The sequence below is a fragment of the Macaca fascicularis genome, chromosome 11 (genome assembly GCF_037993035.2).
Source record: "Macaca fascicularis isolate 582-1 chromosome 11, T2T-MFA8v1.1".
Classification (NCBI taxonomy): domain Eukaryota; kingdom Metazoa; phylum Chordata; class Mammalia; order Primates; family Cercopithecidae; genus Macaca; species Macaca fascicularis.
This window is the reverse complement of record NC_088385.1, coordinates 76873740-76886954: the sequence shown is the minus strand read 5'-3', so window position 1 is coordinate 76886954 and position 13215 is coordinate 76873740. Positions and strand designations below refer to the sequence as shown.

General features: G+C 38.5%; 1 long non-coding RNA gene across 1 annotated transcript in view; it reads left to right on the top strand.

Annotated features, from left to right (window-relative positions):
- Positions 1-3209: 3209 nt before the first annotated feature.
- The window catches only part of LOC135966271 (uncharacterized), a 43626-nt gene continuing 33620 nt past the window's right edge, over positions 3210-13215 (top strand). Inside the window, exon 1 of the long non-coding RNA XR_010579498.1 lies at positions 3210-3458. This is a non-coding gene — a long non-coding RNA (uncharacterized lncRNA). The remainder of the gene's footprint in view (positions 3459-13215) is intronic.

The window sequence follows — 13215 nt, the reverse complement described above, 5'->3', positions numbered from 1 at the left end:
GGTCCCAGCTTGACTTTTGCTTTGGCTTAGTGTTTTGGGGCGTCCCAAGATTCATTTTCCTTTCACACTGTTATGAATTTCTCTCTTAGTACAGCTGTTGCTGTATAATGCTCAATTATTATACAGAGATTTGCTCTGTATAAATGATAAAGCAAAATGTTTCAGCATATTTTAACACTGATGATTTTTAAAATGTTATCTTGTTCATAAATAGCTGCCTTAATTTAGAAAATAAAGATTCAAAATTTAAATTTTGGATACAAGCAAGATTTTAAAATATATTGTACTACTACATTGAAAAGAGAACAGAGAAGAAAGAGACAACCTCCTTCCACATGTGGGTAAAAGGACCAAGCTTTGGCTTTCTTATTATACTGATAATACAAATCCAGGAAGTAAAATAGAGGCCAAGAGGACATGCTATGCATGAACATTGACCTTTAATGTGACTTTACCATATTCTAGCAAAAGTAGCTCCATAAAAGTCAGATTCTGACTGATCAGATGAGTAACTCCTCATCCCGGTGGCCACTGTGAGCCCAGAGGTACTCAAGTGTTTCTTCTCAAGATACACAATGCCCCTGTCTTCACCTTGGATAGAATTTAATTTTTTTCTATGTTCTGGGCTAAAAACATGAAGAGAGGAAGAAGGCATGTTTGCATTCTACAGAATGATTTTATCTTTGGATAAGATAACTGCTATGATTTAGGGAATGAGGAGGTTAAAAAAATTATGTGAAATTCTGGCTACATATTTTTAAAAGCTTATTGCCCTATACTTTCACATTTTAAATCAGATTATAATGCACAACATTAAAGGTTATCATATTTGTGCTCTGTTTAATATCTCTGATATGGTTTTGTGTGTCTCCTCCAAATCTCACATTGAAACGTGATTTAGTTGAAGGTGGAGCCTGGTGGGAGGTGTTTGGGTCATGCAGGCAGATTCATCATAAATGGCTTGGTGCCCTCCTTGAGGTAATGAGTGAGTTCTCACTCTGAGTTCACTTGATATCTGGTTGTTTAAAAAGAGTATGTCACTTCCCCCTCTCTCTTGCTCGCTCTCTGAGTGTGTGACATGCCTGCTTCCCCTTCACCTTCTGCCATGATTGTAAGCTTCCTGAGTCCCTCACAAGAAGCAGATGCTGGTGCCACACTTGGTGTACAGCCTGTAGAACTGTGAGCCAAATAAATATTTTTTCTGTATATGTTGCCCAGTCTCATGTATTATTTTATAGCAACACAAAATGAATTAACACAGTGTCTTTGCTAGATTTAGATGTTTTCTCTGCTGAGTATTTTCTGCTAGTAAATTGCTTTTAAAACTACAGTCAATTTGCTATTTCTTCCAATCTAATGTACATGTACTTTAATAAAATTTCTAGAAGATTAAGTTTCAAGACTAGAAATGTGAAATGGATTAACAATTATGATATCACTAAATAAAATCTCAATGGAAGAAAGAACAATTTAAACCTAAACAAATATTTTTCTATTTGTACAACCCAACTGGCAATATCTTAACTGTTTAAAACTATATTTTAAGACCTCAAATTTCCCGTTTTTGCCATCTGCTTTCATCAACTGGAATAGACTTGATAATGGGATTTAAGTTATTTGTGCTATTTTCATGTACTTAAAAAATTTATGCCTGCTGCAAATATTTATTTAATATAAATATTAAATATAAGACAAAGCAAAAAATCCAAGCTGAAAAGATAGTGTAAGCTTTTTCATCTGAATGCTCATTTTAGTAAAAGAAGATAGTAGCTAAATGAGAAACTTTGCTACTATACAATTAGATAACAATTAGGTTAAATTAAAGCTCCAAAAGAGTTGAACTATTTTTATGTTTTCAGCAAAGTAGAAACGAGTAACATCTTGCTGTTTCCTTTGACTTCCTATTACTAACCTTCATGCTGAAAGTTGCCTAGCATAGCATATTCATTAATTCCCAATGCTATAATATTAATAGAAATTATTAGTAAAAACTATGATCTATTGGTTTATCTTTTGACAAGTCAATAGAATATGCTTTAGAAAATATTACAATTAAAGGAAATAATAATGAAAAGATACCTATAGTTCATGATTAAAACAAAAGGGCATTAATTTATATTAAAGTACTTAGATTGAAGAGTGCTGTACAAATATTAATAATAATAATTTTTGTGTTTTTAATCTTTACTTTTCCTAATATCTTTGTTCCTGCTTAGTAGGGGGTTTTTTTATGCCTTTTATATGATCCCTAGGCCACTTCTTTATCTTTTAGTCAATCCTACCATGCAGGGAATAAGAAACTAGCAAGCTCTGTGCTAGGCACTTTGTATAATGATTTCACTTAATCCTGGAATATGACAAAATCTTCCTAATAGGTCAATGGTTTTTTGTTTGTTTGTTTGTTTGACTCTTCTGGCCATAGATGACTTAGGTCATGGTTGATGTTTTTTTTGTGACTGCTTTTGTCTTCCTGTTATTATTTCTGCAGTTTCCTTACTGCTACTTCAGTCATCTTAAATTCTTTAAACAAAACAATAAACATCATCATCATATAATAATTAAACTGGAAGGGATCTTTAAAGACCCCAAGCCCAATCCTTCATTGTAAAGATAAAGAAACTAAGGGCTACTAGGAAGAGCATGACAGGGACTAAATGCCACAAACAATAGTCAACTTTCCCCTGTTCATTCATAAACTACTTCTTTTCTCTCTTTCTTTTTTTTTGAGACAGAATCTCACTCCGTCACCCAGGCTGGAGTGCAGAGCACAACCTTGGCTCACTGCAACCTCCTCCTCCCAGGTTCAAGCAATTCTCCTGCCTCAGCCTCCCCTGTAGCTGGAATTACAGGCACATGCCATCACGCCTGGCTAATTTTTGTATTTTTAGTAGACACGGTGTTTCACCATGTTGGCCAGGCTGATCTCAAACTCCTGACCTCAAGTGATACCCCTGCCTCAGCCTCCCAAAGTGCTGAAATACAGGTATCAGCCACCACGACCGGCCCATAAACTACTTTTTTACATAGCATCTGCAAATGTTAGGATAGATGTATGCCCAAGATGCTATGACAGCATAATAAGGGATACTTAGATTATGCCTGTGTGTGTGTGTGTGTGTGTGTGTGTGTGTGTGTGTGTGTGTGAGAGAGAGAGAGAGAGAGAGAGGCCTTAACACCCCTGTGAACAACCAGGAACCAGGGAGGGAGACGAATGACAAAAGGTTTCCTGCAGCGACTGACACCTTAGGATCAGTAAGGAGCAATCCAGGCAAAGATGAACAAGGAAGAGCATTAAACTCAGAGGAAATGGTGTATAAAAAGATATGGATTGTTGAGAGAGTACAGAGGGTGTGTGAAACTGAAATGAGGAACTAAACTGATATAAGAAATTGCCAAAGGAAGAGCACGTCTGAAGGTTTTATCACTTCTATGGAAAATACCATCAATATTATGAAAAGGTAAATAATTTTCAGAACTCTGAAAGTGTTTATTTTGATGATCTTGTACTTTCTTTAATTATCTTATATGATTCACTCGCCCCACTCTGCCTATGTTTTTTCTTTTATTGCTAGGAAGCTTAGTGTTTTGTTCTGTTTTCAATTGTGGTAGCCTCTCTCAGACTGGTTTTTCTAATATAGGTATGTTATGTTTTTTTTTTCTTCATTTCCTTCTTCGTTATTTGCTTTTAATGGTTGTTCTATTGTTTTAAGTTGTCTCTTAGAAAATTATTTGTGTTTAACCTATGCCCTGGAAGAGTCCCTAATGTGGAAGGGAGGTGAACACCACGACAAACTGCCTACCTTCCTATTCTGAGCAGGGCTGCCTTTGTATTGACCAGTGAGTTTGTTAATGGGTGTAGAAGATAGTTTTTGATGTTATTAGACATACGATTCAACTGCTTAACTATTTAATTAAAATGTTGAAGCTTAGATGTGAATGGTAAAAATGGAGACTGGTGACTTCAGCACAGAGCAAACATTTACAATAATCAAAATAAATTAACTTTATTTCTTCCAGTGATTTAAAGTTTAAATGACCTTTTTATATTTCACATAAAGTGTGCAGGCTTAAAGTTTTAAGGAAGGTTTTTTTTTTTTTTTTTTAATTCTTATTTTCTCCCCTATTGATTCTAAAATTGGGAAAAACATACCACTCCTAAATTCCTGAACAGAAATTACTTTTTTTAGATCTTTAGTCAATCTGTTAAACATTTTTTCTTTGCTTTTTTTTTTTTTTTAAATCTCATTCCACTAAATGCATCTTTGTATTCCATACTCAATTCTTTTTGAAAGAAGACATAGCATAAATAAACAGAAAAATATTTATTAAGCACCCACCTTGCACCAGACATTTTAATGGGAGTTGAGATTATAAAAATAAATGTTTATAGCCTGATAAATGAGAAAAATATTTTAAGCAAATTATTATGACATGGTCTGATAAGTGCAAAAGTAGAGGTCTCCTATGAGGGTTTTAAATTGTCTCTTAGAAAATAGAGGAGACACTTGAACTGGCTCTTGATCAATAACAGGGACTTTGCCAAGTAAATATCTATGCTGAAGAGTGAGGATTGTGGTAAGGAAGGAATTGCATGTGCAGATGTATCAAATCTTCAAAGGAGACCTATTTGATCAGACTGGCTGGACTCTTAGATAGGTTCCTTTGTGATGGCAGAACCCAGAGTGAATGATTGCCAGAAAGGGTTGGGATCAAGGTCTCTTTAAAGTCTCTTTTTAACCTTTTATTTCCTATAGAACTTTATAGATATTAGGACTACTAAGACCTACAAATAACACAACCTTTATTACAAAATAAATGGGGTCCACAAGAAAACTTTTGCTTTCCTTCAGAGTTAAAATCCATATCTAGATGCCTGAGACATTTATCACTGTGGTGTAAAGGCAACATGGAAGGTTAGTGAGAATTGGGATGGGCTTCAATGTGTAGGCTGAGACAGCTGTAGTTCTTATTCTTTGATCTTTGTCTCTGGTCTTTGATGTAATAACAATTATCAAATAGCAGTTTGATGATGAATACTGCACGATAATTTGGGATATCTTGTAATTTTTAAGATAGGGAACAGTTTGTATAGCAGTGAAGTGATTTTCAGAGATGTGCCCTGATTAGTTTAGGGTATTGTTATTTAGCATTATTATATTCTGTTTTCTATTATATGTAATCAAGACAATTAAATTATATAGACTTGAATGCCACAATTGCCCATATGCCATGGCTGTGTTAGTTGGCAGCCCAGAGAATCAAAGCACGGCCTATGTGTCCATACTCGTTATTTTCATGACTGATTGTAGAGCATGCAGTTAGACTGACTGTGTCACCAGTCACTCCATTCTGTTATACCATAGTTATTTTGTAAATTTGGATTTAACCCATTATGGAACAGAAATATGGTCAAGGTAAAGCTGTATCCAAAAATGTAATCTTTATAGGTTGTCCATTTAGGCTATTACTTCTTACTTCTGTCCTTGTTATCCTATTACTTGTGCTATAAATATAAGAGCTCACAATTGCCACTGAATCCATACCATATGACCTTGGCTGCACATGAAAACAGATATAATTCTATACAAGGAATAAATATTTTTTAAGGTTTCATGTAAAACTCTCAAATCCAATTTTTTCATTGCCTCTATTAACAAACAGATGTATCCACAGAAAATATGTTAGCTTCCAAGGAATGATAAAAATCACTCTTAGAGAAGCAGCAAATCTTTTAAAGTAAACATGTGAAGGAAAATATCACTATTTCCCTGAGAAAATAAAACAAAATAAATTTTCCATATTACCATTAGAGTATTCCATTGCATTCATAATTTTTCAGACTGCTCATAAACTATAGAATAAAATCTAAACCTTGGCCAGGCGCAGTGGCTTACACCTGTAATCCCAGCACTTTGGGAGGCCGAGGTGGGTGAACACCTGAGGTCAGGAGTTCGAGATCAGCCTGACCAATATGGTGAAACCCTGTCTCTACTAAAAATACAAAAATTAGCCGGGTGTGGTGACATGCGCCTATAGGCCCAGCTACTCAGGAGGCTGAGACAGGAGAATTGCTTGAACCGGGAGGCAGAGGTTGCAGTGAGCTGAGATCATGCTACTGCACTCCAGCTTGGGTGACAGAGCAAGACTTCATCTCAAAAAAAAAAAAAAATCAAAAACTTTAGTGTGATATCCTTTGTATCAGCCTACCAACTTCCTCTCCACTATTCTTCCCCATTAAATCTCTGCTCAGGTCTTCTGTTTTCCTTGTTGTTCCCTGAAGATACCATGCACTTTTGCCTTAGGACGTTTGCATTCAAACTTTCCTCCCTCCATTCTTAGCAAACTTCTATTTACCTTTCCCTTCTTACTACTATTTTTGTTTGTAGTTACTGAGTGCTTACTATTCTCAGTCCCTTGCGTGTATTACATTATTTAATTCGCACACTAGCCCTATGACATAGGTATCCTGATTCACAGAGGTCAAGTAACTTACTCAAGATCATATAGATAGTAAGGTGACAGAGGTCAGATTTATATCCAGAGTTTTCCAAGTCAAGGACAAGAACTTTTAATTTTTGTATATGCTGAGAAATATGGATCCAGATTTTTTGTTCTACATATGGCTATTGTATTAATCTGTTTTCACACTGCTATTAAGATACTATAATTTATAATTGATAAATTAAAATTATATAAATTATATGCATATTATATATTATACATAAATGCTGTATTATATAATATATAAATATATTATATATAAATATATATGTATATATGTATCCACAGAAAATATGTTAGCTTTATATAAATTTAATATAATTTATAATATACAAATTATATAAAAATTATATTAAGGTACTATAATTTATAAATTATAAACTTATAATTTATAAACAATTTATAGATAAAAGAGGAAGGGAGGCCTCTGGAAACTAAAATCATGGCAGAAAGTAGAAGGGAAGCAAACACTTTCTTCACAAGGCAGCAGGAGAGACAGAGTGCGCAGGGGAAACTGCCACTTTTAAAACCATCAGATCTCATGAAAACTCCCTCACCATCACGAGTACTACATGGGGGAACCACCCCCATGATCCAGTCACCTCCCACCAAGTCCCTCCCTTGATACAGTGGGGATTACGATTCGAGATGAGATTTGTGTGGGGACTGAGGAGAGTGAAAATCACCTGGTGACCATTGAAGAGGTCCTGGAGACAAAAACTTCTTGTCTGAGCAATTCAGAAAGGAACAAAGACCACCTGGCTGCATCTAATTCCAGGCCTCTTTCAACTTTTATGAGTAACTAAAATTTCTATACATCTCTGGAATGCCATGCCAAAACTCATTTTACAATCCTAAGTTCCCTCCTTAAGGTCATAAATACCCCTCAGGAAAATCCACCACGGTGTGCTTAGTCCTCTTGCTGAGGCACCCCGCTGCACCCTTTTGGAGCGTTCTTTCTTTCTAATGAACTTTCCTTTTTCAAGTCTATACTGTTGTTGGTAAATTCTTTTTACCAACCTGTGAGTCAACCACTTCCCAGTGCCAGGGCTCTGACACATCATCCAACATCTTGGTGACCTACTATGTGGACTTTACTGGGATTTCTCCATTCTTTTTTCCCTGCTTTTTCCTCCCTGCTTCCCTCGATGGTCTGGTTCTTTTCTTTTGGGAATTGACGGTCCCTGGCCAAGGATACTCTTCGTGGGATTCTGAAGCCCTAGAGAAGGGATACCTGTCCTTCGTTGTCCTTAGGGTTCTTTTCTATTTTCAGACTGCCAGTGAACTAGTTTGAGTACTCTTTGGCAATTGAGGGTTTCTGGCCGAGGGCACTTCCTCATGTTACCTGAAGGCGAAGACAAAAGAACAAATTTGCTATTGCCTGTTAGGGTAGCAAGTCCACTTTCACTTAACACTCCGTAAACTGTGCCTTGGAAACGGGCAGCAGTGATCTCACCTCTGTGCGGATGCACTCCACTGGTTGCAGACCCACTTTTGGATTCAACTCTGTCATAGGCACCAGATCCCAAGTTACAGGTGAGTTCTCCATCACATTAAGTTTGAGCTGACCACTCAAGCAAGGGCATGCCTGGTCTGGTCATCCAGGCAAGGGAACGCCCTCTGTCTGTGGTGGGATACCCCTGAATAGAGTGAGTCAAAGGGAAAAGGAAGGTCCCAATCTCTCAGGCATGCCTCAGCGATCTTGTAGTCCCTTATCAAAACCCAACACGGGTTCAATTCATTCTTCATTTCATTCCTTCTCACCTTTGGGTTGCATTCTTAAAAATTGGTCCCATTTTAACTCACAAACTCCCAAAAGAAGTGTATAATTTTCTTTTGTGTTCAGAGGTCTCATATGTTCAGGTCTTTTTAGCTTTATCCCAAAACCCCAAATTACATAAAAATAGTCACATATGATTCCAAGGAATTTCCTCTCTCTCTGATTCTGATGTCTTAGATGATCCTTCCTTTTGCCTATCACATCTTCAGCCTGCTCCCACTTCACCTACACCCTCTCCATCTGCTCCATCCCCCAGTCAACCCCTTCCATATCCAAATACATTTATCCTCCTCACATACTTGCACAGGAGTGACTTATTCCACCAGTGTAAAGAGTCCTCAGAAAATCCCCAAAATATTTTACCTCTCCATGAGGTGGCAAATGGAGATTTGGGAACAATTCGAGTTCCTGTCCCTTTTCCAGTGTCTGATCTTTCACAAATTCAATCCACGCTGGATTCATTTAGCCAGAATCCCTCTAAGTTCATTCGAGAATTTTGGGCTTTAATTATTGCCTTTGATTTAACCTGGCAAGACATATTGGTGGTATTAACTACTTATTGTTCCCATGAAGAAATATCACACATATGGTCTTCAGCTTGAGCTTGGGCACATGCAGCTCATGCTCACAATCCTAATGACAATAAAGCTGGGAAAAAGCTGTCCCTGACACAGAAACCAATTGGCAGTATCAGGCTGCTGATGTCGGCCCAAACAGAGGCAGGGCCAGATGAGATTACATGATAACTTGCTTATTGGAAGGAATGAAAAAGGCTGTGCTACAACCTGTTAAATTTTCTAAATTATAAATGGTCACCCAGGAGCCATCTGAGAACCTCGCCCTTTTCCAAGCTAGACTGGTGGAGGTCATGCATAAATATATAAATTTAGACCCCAAAAGCCCCAAAGGCTAATCCATTCTCGCTGTACATTTTATAAGTCAGGCTTACGCAGACATCAGACAAAAACTCCAAAAATTAGAACAAGGCCCACGAACTCCCTTTCCTATTTTATTAAATACAGCCTTTGAGGTTTTCAATAACCAGGAGAAAACATCAAAAATAAAAAAGCTGAATTGGAGGAAGAAAAATGCCATCACCAAGCTAATTACATGGCAACAGCCTTGAGACATTCTTTTTCTTTATCTAATAACCCCAAGGCTCATCCCCATAATACTAACAGAATGGGGAGCTGTCATTGCTGCAGAAATCCAGGACACTGGAGTAGAGAGTGTTCCAAACCTCCAGGTTACAAGCCACTTCCAGGACTCTGTCCTCATTGCAAACGAGAGGGTCCTTGGAAGAGCAAGTGTCCTCTCTCTTCTCATGAGGAAGGCCACTTCTTCCTTCTGGGCTGTCACAGCCACAACCTCACCAACCTCCCAAGGGTCCTGCAGGACAGGAAAGGGCAAGGGAAAGAGAAAGGGCAAGGACCAGCACCTCTAACTTTATTCCTGGATTATAATCAAGCCTCTGAAAGTTGTCCTCTAGATGACTGATGGGGCCTTGAGGCCATCCAGGCCCCTATCTTTTCCATCTCTATGAACAAACCTTGGGTAAATTTGATTGTGGCTGAACAAGAAATAATGCTCCATATAGATACTGGGGCCAGTTATTCAACTTTAAACATTTATTACAGCGCAATGTGCCAGTCCTCCATTTTTCTTACAGGTATTGATGGAAAACCTCAATGAGGCTGTTTCACACCACCACTCCCTTGTAAAATGGAAGGCTATTCCTTTTCTCACTCCTTTTTAATCCTGCCAAACTGCCCTGTTCCAATACTGGCTCATGATTTACTCACAGAATTACAAGTTAATTTACAGTTAAGACCTCAATTTCTAGCCGTTTAACTCATACTTCACTGAAAGAGCCACTACAGTCTATGGAACCTCACATTCTAAAACAAGTGCCATTTGAAGTTTGGAATACTTCTACTCCTGGCCATCCAATTATCAGCTGCTGCCATCATCATTCAGCTTAAAAATCCCAATAAGTTTCCCAGAAACCCCCAACATCCCTTGAAACCAGAAGCATGAAAAGGGTTAAAGCCCCTAATAACAAAACTTTTAAGCTATGAATTATTGTGCCCCTGTAACTAGCTTTGCAACACTCCCATTTTAGCTGTAAAGAAACAAGATGGCTCCTACCAACTAGTACGGGACCATAGAATCATTAATGAAGCTGTTATTCCTATTAATCCTATTGTCCCAAACCCTTACCCCCTTTTTGAACAAATGGAGGCTTACTGTACTTGATCTTAAGGATTCCTTTTTCTGCATTCCTGTACACCTGGATAGACAATTTTTATTTGCTTTTGAATGGCAAGACCTAGATACTCAAATAACTCAGCAGTTAACTCGGACAGTTTCGCTTCAGGGATTCAGAGATAGCCCCCACCTTTTTGGACAGGCCCTAGCTAAAGACTGTCCACCTTGCAGCTTCTCCCAGATAGCAATCTACTCCAGTATGTGGATAACTTGCTAATCTGTAGTCCTAAGAGTTTCAGATCAAAATACCGTGTTAGTACTAAACAATCTTTCTGATTGTGGGTACAAAGTATCTCCTTCTAAGGTACAAATATCCACACAAAAGCTTCAATTTTGGGGTCTTAGCTTAATTCCCCAATACAAATAGAATCTCTAACACTCATAAAGATCTTATCTTCCCAGCACTTTGGGAGGCCGAGGCGGGTGGATCACGAGGTCAGGAGTTTGAGACCAGCCTTGACAACATAGTGAAACCCCATCTCTACTAAAAAAAAAAATCCAAAAATTAGCTGGGCATGGTGGTGCGTGCCTGTAACCAGCTAAAGGCTTAGTTAGATCTGGTAGAGCTAAGGCTAGGGCCAAGATTAAGGCCCATTTTAAAGTATTTAGAGCAACCTTCATGTCATTAGTCCAGGATAAAGGTTGTTCCTTAGTTCCCTTGAGGGCTTCATACAAAGATTTCACTACTAATCCAAAGGAAGGAATTCATATTCTGCCAGACCCAGCCATACCCTGAAAGGACCAAAGCTGTTGTTTAGTTACTGGAGTTATCATGTGTAAGATAAGATCTTTTTTTTTTTGAGACGAAATCTCGCTCTGTTGCCCAGGCTGGAGTGCGGTGGCATGATCTCAGCTCACCACAACCTCTGCCTCCTGGGTTCAAGTGGTTCTCCTGCCTCAGCTTCCCAAGTAGCTGGGATTATAGGCTTGACTTGCTGCATCTGGCTTATAGCATATTTCTCAAAAACTTTAGACTTGGTTTCGAAGGAATAGCCCCTGTGCCTAGCAGCAATGGCCCTCTTAGTCCAAAAAAACCTCAAACTACATTACCTGCCCCTCCTGGACTCTTATGGCTCTGTGGCACCACCAATAATTATTTAAAGCCTTTTTAAGCTTTGGCCCTGTCCCACCTTACTAATTCTCTTCATTATGGTGATTGTACTCTCAGAACAGCAGCTCTTACCCAAATCACTGTCTTGAACGTAACTTCCAATTCAGAATTCCATTCTACAAAAAAAACCAAAAGGGCCCTAGGACTTATTCTGGCCAGAGTTGTGGAAACTATCGCAACTCTTGCTCCTTGGGGAGGTTTTACTTACCATGAAGTCACACTACAAGAACTTACCGTTTCCTTTGAAACAGACTTAACAAAAACTGGCACAAGTATATAAGCAATAGAAAAGTCTTTAGACTCGCTAGCAGGGATGGTTTTTGATAGATGAGCTTTGGATTACCTCCTAGTTGAATGAGGAGGGGTCTGTGCTGCCATCAACAAAACCTGTTGCACCTGCATTAATGTGTCCGGAGGAGTGGAAACTGATGTCCAAGAAATTTTCAAACAAGCCAAATAGCTACACACACTTTCCCAGAGTAACCAAGACTGGACCAAAACTTTCACTGATTGGTTTCCAAAAACCGCTTGGCTTCTCCCATTCTTTGGATCTTTGTTCCTTATCATTCTTTTAATATTCAGTCCCTGCCTTTTTAATACCCTCATTACGTTTCTATCTTACAGATTACAAAAATTCCACCTACAGATGGCTATGTAATCTCAATTCCAACCTGCAACAGCAACTTCCATTTACATGGGGCCTTGTGATAGAAATCTGGTCTCTGCCTCCCACCCTCATTAACGAGTTTTTCATGACCCTTCATTCCCTTCATGACAGAGAGCAAGAAAGAGAAAAACACAACCTATCCCTTCATTGCCCCTTTCAGCAGGAAGTAGCTATACAGACTTGATGCCCCTCTTATTAGACCCCACTTGATGCCCCTCTTATTGAGACCCCAAAAGGCAGCATGTAGACATGAGCATGGGGGAATATAAAGGGTCAAAGATTTGACCAAAATATTTGTCAGGGGGAAAATGAGGAGAGCAAAAATCACCTGGTGACGATTGAACAGACCCCAGAGACAAAAACTCCTTATCTGAGGAATTTAGAAGGGAGCAAGGGCCACCTGGTTACATCTGGTTCCAGGACCCTTTCAACTTTTATAAGTAACTAAAACTAAGTATCTCTGGAATGCCGTGCTGAAACTCATTTTACAACCCTAAGCTCCCACCTTAAGGTCCATAAATACCCCTAAGGAATCACTCCGTCATCTCAGTGAGGCACCCCACTGCATCCTTTTGCAGCGTTCTTCCATTCTAATAAACTTTGCTTTTTCACACTTAAACTGTTGTCGATAAATTATTTTTACCAACTTGCATGTCGACCCCTTTCTGGTGCCAGTGCTCTGACACCTCGCTGGGCAGGGACACAGAGCCAAACCATATCAGCTATCCAATTTTCCCAGCACCATTTGTTGAATAAGGTGTCTTTTCCCATGTATATTTTTCTTGACTTTGTCAAATATCCGTTGGTTGTAGGTATGTGGCTTTGTTCTTGGTTCTCTATTCTGATCCATTGATCTATTTTTATACCAGTATGTGATGTCTCCAGCTT